Below are 6812 nucleotides of genomic sequence, written 5' to 3' on the forward strand. Positions count from 1 at the left end.
AGGACACCACGACTTTTGTATAGGCAGTATCCACATTCTGATCCCTATAACATTGGCAGTGCTCATGGCATTTTCAAGACTTTGAGAGTTAATGAACTATTTTCTTGTACACTCCCCATCCTCAATCCTATCTCCATCATTTGCTCTGTACATAGAAAACTTGAGTATCAACTCACAGTAGTAGCAAGCTTGGAGACGTTACTTGCCACAGTTTCTAAAATTTTTTTCTGAAATGGGAGTGCTTGGGGTTTGGAGACTGTGTTGAGATTCTTTACACTCATTAAAGCATAATGTCTTGTTTGCTCAGACTCCCCAGCTCCTGGGCATGTGCAATTCTAGACGTGTGTACTCCAGTCTCGATCTGGCTTAAAAAACTTAGTTGAGCTTCATGTCACAAGGTAGAACCCAGTGTCTGTGGTTTACCCTGGGATGACCTGAAATGCTTGCTGTCCCATTGTGGCTCCAGCAAACTCGGATTAGAGAACCTGAGCAGAAGCATTTCCCATCTTCTCCACCATCACTAAGTGCAGCATCCAATGACCCTACTTTGGTGCTTAACAATGTTGTACAAGACTGTGTGACATGGTCAATATTACAAAACATTAGTAACACATTCTTAGATAACAATGACCCTGAAGACATGTATCACAAGGTTTTTGTACATCTTTCTTAACTCAGTACCTCCATAAATTTAAATTGATTGGGAGAGGGGAGGGAGAGATTTTATGTATAACACTGAATTTTAAGGAATTCAGAAGTGTTGATTTTAAAGAGACACTTGCATCTCTTAAACTGGTATTAAGAGGCTCTGTGTTTTATACTTAGCGATACAAAGGAAGTCATATGCTGAGTGACTTGCTATCAAATGTCAATATTTCTCATATTAAGTTCTCATTTTAAAATAACTTCTTCTAAAATATGAATTTCTAATTTATTTGCTTAAGATTGAACTTGGAGTCAGAAAAACATAATTTCACTTTTAATTCTCACCAGTTTTATATAAATTGAGATAGTTCTGTCACACTGTTCTCTAGATTTTATACATTTAATAATCATTTTTTGACCCTCCTTTTATTAAGATCTGTTATGTGCCAGATTCTGTGCTATGTTTAATATTCAACTACTAACATAGATTTAATTTTGCCCATGTTACAAATGTGGAAACTGAAGCCAAGGTTTTTAATTGACTTGCCCAGGGTCACAGACCTAGTAAATAACAGAGAAGAATTGAAAACTAAGCTTGATCTTTGGAATTATTGTAATACTCCGTTCGACTTAATTGGAGTTTGTCAAATAAATAAAATTAATGTCTTGTTAATTTTCAGAAAGTAAATTATATTAATAATGAATTCTTAAAATATGCTTTGAGCTAAATGCTTCAGATGATTGAGGCAAAATATTTTTAATATCTACATAATTGTCATGACTTTATTTCACTTAGGCAGAGTGCATAAAAAATATTATTATTTTCACAAATTGATTTACTGATACTGCCAGTGACTGTTAAGGGCTGATTATGCACCAGAATGTTTTTTTAAGCACTTTTCTAACTATATTTTCTAAGTATGTTTTCTAACCATGATACAGGTAAATTATTCTCCTTATCTTGAGGATGAAAAAACTGAGGCACAGAAATGTTAGGGAATTTGCCCAAGGTTAAACAGATGACCAGTATGAGAATTAAGATTCAATGTACATACCATATGATCCAGAAATCCCACTCCTGGGCATATACCCAGAGAAAACCATAATTCAAAGAGATACATGCACCCCAGTGTTCATTGCAGTACCATGTACAATAGCCAGGTCATGGAAGAATGTCCATCAACAGAGGAATGGATAAAGAAGATGTGATACATATATACAATGGAATATTACTCAGCCATAAGAAGGAACACAATTGTGCCATTTGCAGAGACATGGATGGACCTCGAGACTGTCATACAGCATGAAGTAAGTCAGAAAGAGAAAAACAAATATTGTATATTAATACATATATGTGGAATCTAGAAAAATGCTACAGATGAACCTATTTGTAAAGCAGAAGTAGAGACACAGCCATAGAGAACAAATGTATGGACACCCAGGGGGGAAAGGGGGAATGGGATGAATTGGGAGATTGGAATTGACATATATACACTACTATGTATAAAATAAATAACTAATGAGAACCTACTGTATAGCACAGGGAACTCTACCCAATGCTTTGTGGTGACCTAAATGGGAAGGAAATCCAAAAAAGAGGGGATATAAGTATACGTATAGCTGATTCACTTTGCTGTACAGCGGAAACTAACACAACATTGTAAAGCAACTATACTCCAATAAAAATTTTTTAAAAAAAGAAAAAAAAAGATTCAACGCACAATGACTCCAGAAACCACCCTCAACTATTATATGGCATTACCTTCCAGAAAATGATCCTTACAACAGTACATCAAATGGAAATTTGGCGATTACTTGGTAAATTTAATCAATATTGATTTATTCCTACATTCATTTATCAAATATTATTGAATGCTTACACGTGCCTGGTAGTGTCCAGGGGAGCTGAGGTAATGAAATCAGAAAAAATTATTTGCATAGAACTTACATTCTAGTGAGGGAAGTCAGAAGAAAATGAAATCTATAAGTGGAATACAGAGTATATTTACAATTAGTGCTATGGAGAAAAAGTAAAAGGAATGATAGGAAATTCTGGGGTGGAGGAGAGGAAGTTTTGAAATTTTAAATGGTCAGGGATATAAATCAGTCCATATAAATGAAGCTCGGAGGGAAAAAAACAACTTCATTTATGAACTACCACATCTACCTGTGTTTAATTTGTACTGCACTTTTTTTTTTCTCTTTAGGCATTTCCCAAATAAAACAGATTTTCAGTGCATAAATTATTCTCTGGGAATAACTTGGACACTTTGAACAGCCACATTAGCCTTTTCAGATGAATAAAGTTGGCTCTTAGTACCCAAGAAAAGTAATTTATTAAACAGCACCCCTGTGACCTGAGAAAAAGTGAATCTGTTCAAAAGTGCTTTTACCTACTCTCGAGAAATAACTTTTGCAGAAACAATTCATCAAAAGTTCATATTTCTTTAATTTTATTACCTTCATATGGGCCACTGTGTATGATACTCTTCTAGTTGGGAAGAAAAAATAGAAAATTCAAACCAAAAATAATTTCTTCAAATATTTAATTGTCAATCTTAGACATGCATTTTTTTTTAGTAAACTAAAGCAAATTGTTTAATCATACAGATTCGCAAAAATATGGAATGGGCTCTTAGGCATCAGTGATCACCCTAATCCTCTCATTCTCAGCCCTCCTGTGCATTTACTGACCTGCTACTCTGCACAGACTTGCTGTCCCCTACAGGGGGCTTAACCTCTTTCCTGGTGCTTCTGTATGACCCACCCAAGCCTGCTTCTCAGAAGAGTTCAGAAACAGTTCATTAAGCTTTAAATGACTGCAAATAGTTTGAAGAGTTCCCAGGGAAGGGGAGGAGAAGAAATGTAGGTATTTAAATAGTGATCAAAATTTAAGTTAAAAGAATAAAGCCCTACTTCAGCCTTCAAAGGAACCAATAGGACCCAGGTAAGATCTGGGGCAAAAAGGCACTGAAGTCGTACAGGTAGGCAGCTGTCTTGCTCAGTCAAGTCTCACGGTGTTACATGGTCTTGCCTCTAGGAAAAGGACGTATTAGCTCACCCTCCAAAATCACCAGTTTTACCATGCTGGAGACAATGACTATTTAATGAAGAAATCTGTTTTTTGATCGGGTGTCTAGACTGAAGCTCTATGTTCTTTATTTCTGTGTTTGCACTGGGACATTAGAGGCAACTATATATTAAAAGGAAAATGAAAATATAAAATTTTCATCAGAAATATCCATTATTATGTACATACACATTCTTTAACATAGAATGTCCTTGTCTTGCTAATAAACAAAGAATAAAACACACCGTGTACTTTCAGAATAATGCCTCAAACAGAGAAGGAAACAGGCTTAGTCATCAAGAAGACATTCAGAAATTTTATGACTCTAAAAATAGTGATGTATACTATGAGGAAATATGAATTCTAAAGGTTGTTTCTAAGAGTAAAATCTACTCCAATTTTCTCTGACACAAAGTGAGTGCTCATTTATTTCCCTTTCCCCGCATTTCTCACCTGTCTTTCTGTTGAGGGTTTTCTCAAGTAATCTATAGCATTTAAATGATCTACAGTGTTTCGTTTAGAACATTTATTCTAGCACCTTAGTTTTTGGGGTACTTACAGATTGAACTAAGTCACTCTAAAAGCTTTTTAAAATAATTTACCACATTCATTTTCAAGATATGTGTACATTTTATTCTTCTGAAGTATCTTTGAAGATATATTAGTATATTGACTTCCTTCATCCTTTCATGAAGTACAGTGATAACAAATTAATAATAAAGTGATAATTTACTTATCTTAAATGCCCATTTCCCTCTAATTAATTAAACAATTGCCTATTAGTGTGATCATGTCAGAATGAAAATATTTCTCAATAGAGATGGCGTACAAAATACATATCAGCAGGCATAGCACAGGAATCAGCCAATCAAAAGAGACACCATGCTGATATATTCTGGCTGGATATCAACCCACCTCCAAAAATCAAAGGTTTTTGCATGGGTACCAATAACAATAAAGATAACTTCATACTTTGGTCAACTCTTACCTAAGAACACAAGAGCCCCTTTCTATTAGTACTCCACTATTTGATATTCCTCGGTTAATCCATTCATTTATTTATTCATTCCACAAATTTTTATGAGCAATTTCTAAGTATTAGACTCAGGGCACTTGGAATCAATCCAGTGATGAGCAAAACAAACATGGTCCTTACCCTCATGGAGTTTAAAAACTAGAGAGAGGAAAAGTCATTAATAATGGCATACATTAAAATATACTTAAATATATATTTGGTAAGCGCTATGAAAGAAAATGAAGAGTGCCTCAGGAAAGTATAATACGTATTGACAGGAGGATGTTTCTAACACATTCAGAGGGATAGCATTCTACTGAGCAGTCAGGATCTATAGCTAGCTCATATAGTCAAAATTACCCTGGAAATTCCCTAAATTGCCCATCTTTATGTGGGATTCCTGAGTAATATAACAATATTTTGAATGAGTTTCCTCCTGATCACTTCTGTTGTCCCACAGCTCTTGATCCTTTTAGGAAGATGAGAATAGAACCTATATTAAAAGAAAAATATTGCCTAATTCTGACTTCCAAGCAGCCTTATTTTAACTCAAAGTAGAGAAAATTGCATAAAGATCCATGGTTTTTTGTTTGTTTGTTTTTAACATCTTTATTGGAGTATAATTGCTTTACAATGGTGTGTTAGTTTCTGCTTTATAAAGATCCATGGTTTTTGACTACTAGAGACCAAGAAGATTTTGGTTCTCAAACATCTGGACCTTAACTTTAAGAGCCAGCGTTGGAAGACTGAAGAGTCTGGAAATCTAGAGTTTGTACTAAAGTCCACAGAGAAGGTGTGAGATATGACAGCCATGGTGGACACAACAAGGGCAGTGATGCTACCTAAAGACCAAACAGATGAGAATTCCCTACTAAGGCCATTTAGGACCACATGATGATAAATGGACAAAATACCCTCACCAATGCCAGGGCAATAAGTATTTTTTTAAGTAGCTAATGTATAGAATAATTACTACTTTTTATTTTATTTACATAATTTTTCCTTTTTTTTTTCTTTAGTTACTCCAACATCTTAATAGACTGATTCACCCATGTGGCCTATAGGCATGTGAAAAAAGTGCAATGCCCCCTTACTTAAGGCCTGGGTGGAGGTTGCAGCATCATGTCAAGGGAACTGTGCTTAAAGGTTCTAGGTAGTTATAACAGCTAAAAGGGAAAATTGGAGAAATGGAAGCCAAGGTCATAACCTAGAATATTTGAGACATTTCCTATTCCAAAATTCTACAAAGAGATAATTGAAGGCTAGGTGGTTAGAACTGACACCTGTCATACAATTCAAGTTTTCCTTTTATTTGGCTACTTCCCCTCCCCTATAATCTCCTTCTCAGACTACAAAGGTATTGCCGTACTGCTCTTCTCTTTACTTTGAAACTTGTTTCAAAGATTAGTACATTCTAACTCTCTAGTTCATTAACTTTTGTCCACTCTCCCCCTGGGATTTTGCTTTTTTCCTGTCTTTCTCCTGAAATTACTCTTCTATTTGTACTAGGAATCCTCTAATGACCAAACCCAACAACCTCTTTTTTTCCTCACACTACTGGAATTCTTTGTAAAATTTGCAACGCTATTTACACACCCTGTGAAATGCTTTCCTGTCCTAGTGTTCATGCCCTGCATAGTCCTGTTTCTCCTTCATTTATTTTTTTTTTTAATTTTTAACATCTTTATTGGAGTATAATTGCTTTACAATGGTGTGCTAGTTTCTGCTGTATAACAAAGTGAATCAGCTATACATAAACATATATCCCCATATCTCCTCCCTCTTGCGTCTCCCTCCCACCCTCCCTATCCCACCCCTCTAGGTGGACACAAAGCACGGAGCTGATCTCCCTGTGCTGTGTGGCTGCTTCTCACTAGCTATCTATTTTACATTTGGTAGTGTACATATGTCCATGCCACCCTCTCACTTCGTCCCAGCTTACCCCTCCCCATCCCCGTGTCCTCAAGTCCATTCTCTATGTCTGTGTCTTTACTCCTGTCCTGGCCCTAGGTTCTTCAGAAACATTTTTTTTTTTAGATTCTATATATATATGTGTTAGCATATGGTATTTGTTTTTCTCCT

At 35.6% G+C, this 6812-nt stretch overlaps 1 protein-coding gene across 2 annotated transcripts in view; it reads right to left on the reverse strand.

Annotated features, from left to right (window-relative positions):
* Nucleotides 1-6812, reverse strand: part of ZPLD1 (zona pellucida like domain containing 1) — a 66093-nt gene that overhangs the window by 45048 nt on the left and 14233 nt on the right. The window lies entirely within an intron of this gene.

This window comes from Physeter macrocephalus, chromosome 1 (assembly GCF_002837175.3).
Source record: "Physeter macrocephalus isolate SW-GA chromosome 1, ASM283717v5, whole genome shotgun sequence".
In the NCBI taxonomy this organism is placed as follows: Eukaryota; Metazoa; Chordata; class Mammalia; order Artiodactyla; family Physeteridae; genus Physeter; species Physeter macrocephalus.